Source organism: Bos taurus, chromosome 24 (assembly GCF_002263795.3).
Source record: "Bos taurus isolate L1 Dominette 01449 registration number 42190680 breed Hereford chromosome 24, ARS-UCD2.0, whole genome shotgun sequence".
Taxonomy (NCBI): domain Eukaryota; kingdom Metazoa; phylum Chordata; class Mammalia; order Artiodactyla; family Bovidae; genus Bos; species Bos taurus.
In genome coordinates, this window is record NC_037351.1 from 21,815,543 (window position 1) to 21,817,499 (window position 1,957).

The 1,957-nt window shown below is 45.1% G+C and overlaps 1 pseudogene; it reads right to left on the bottom strand.

Moving 5' to 3' along the window:
• Positions 1–497: 497 nt before the first annotated feature.
• Positions 498–1,533, bottom strand: LOC539304 (high mobility group protein B3-like; annotated as a pseudogene).
• Positions 1,534–1,957: the final 424 nt, after the last annotated feature.

The following is a 1,957-nucleotide window of genomic DNA, read 5'->3' on the forward strand; positions in this document are numbered from 1 at the left end:
AGACACAACTCAGTGACTGAACTGAATTGATTGTTTATTTAACTTCAAAAACATTTCAGCATTCTAAACAAACCAAAAAAATAAAAATAAACAGAACATTGCAGATCGTGTTTAGTGCAGAAGGTTCTTGAACTTTGACTGGTGCAGTGGCTCTTGGCTTTGCTGACAAGGAAGAGTTCTATGGTTTGTTTTTTAAAAAACAAAACAGTTTAAAACTACCGCACTTCAACTAAAAAGGATCCGGTACACTTCTCATGCCAGCTGACCCCATCCCCCCTTTTCCACAGCCAAGAATGGCAGCGGGATGCTATGTCGCTATATACAAGCAACAAGACAACCCGAAGCTGGATGGATGCCCACTGCCGTGTCCACAGGCCCAGCCCCGCAGCGCATGCCTGGAGCTACGGCCCCTCCAGAAGGCATTGCCCCCACAGCCTCCACGCCAAGCAAGGAGCGTCAGGAGTGTGTCTCAGTTGCTTTGTTCTTTTTACAAACTATAGATATGTACAGATGAGAACTCGGGACTTCTAGCCAATGACCATAGAATTAACACACCACCTTACAGATTTAAAAAATGCCAGAAACATCTTTAAAAGCCTTGTCACCCCAACAGCAAAGTGCACAGAGTGAGGAGAACACGAGACCCTTTTCGTTTTAAAAATGTTTGGAAATATGTACAGCTTTGATACAGTTTCTGGGTGCTCCAGACACCCATGGCCACTTTCTGTAAACCACTGACAATTGCTGGAGTGCTTTGAGAGACTGCCATATGATCATGATCCAGTTGGGTAATTAAACCTAATGAGGGCAACAGACACATCTCAAGTGAGAGGTGTGTCAGTCATGGCACTCCCTATGCTAAGGTATTCACAAGGAGACAAATCAACAGTTTTTTTTAATTCATCCTCCTCCTCCCCTCCTCTTCCTCCTCATCCTCTTTGTCTTCCTCTTCCACCATTTTCCCGGCAACTTTAGCAGGACCCTTGGTGCCATCAAACTTCCCTCTCGACTTATGGTCTGCAGCATCCTTCTCGTACTTCTTCAGCTTCGCTGCCTTATTGATGTATGGCTGCTTCTCACTGTCGCTTAAGTTATTCCACATCTCGCCCAGCTTCTTTGCCACATCTCTGATAGAGATGCCAGGGTGTGTAGACTTGATCTTGGGGTGGAATTCAGAGCAGAATAGGAGACATCCAGACGGTAGTCTCTTGGGGGCCTTCGGGTCCTTCTTCTTGCCTCCCCTAGCTGGTCCATAATCCTTCATTTCCTGATCATAGTGCATTTTATACGCCTTTGCCATTTCATCGAATTTAGACTTCTCTTTCCTGGACATGGTCTTCCACCTCTCAGAGCATTTCTTGGAAAATTCAGCAAAATTGACAGGGACTTCTGAGTTTTTCTTCTTATGTTCCTCTCTGCACATCTGCACAAAAAAGGCATAAGCACACATCTTTCCCTTTGGTTTCTTGGGATCACTTATAGCCATCTTGACTGTATTGTTTGCCAGTCTGGGCAGTGCAGGGCAGGGCAGGACGCGTGGCTCAGTACTCCACAGCCTCGCGCTAGCTGCCTCCGTGAGAGCCCAAAGTTTTGCATGTGTCTTAATCTGATCTCGGCATCTAATCTTGGCATTAACTTGGACCACAAGAGATGTGTAGTATTAGACAATTTCACAGATCAAGAAAGTCAGAGAGGTTAAACAAATTGTTTAAGGTCCCACAGGAAGTGAGTGGCAGAACAGGCTTGAACATACAGCTGTCTTACTGAGCCACTTTACTCCAAAGCTTGGGCTCTTAACCTCCATGGAACTCCAGACTGCCTTTTATAACTGGCTTCTCCTCTGTCTTTTTCTTATGCCTTGTGGTCAAGCCCCATTCTCTGAATGATTCTGCGTAGGAAAACGAATTGTGAAGAAATGAATTATTATGTGAAAGACCCTGATGCTGGGAAAGATTGA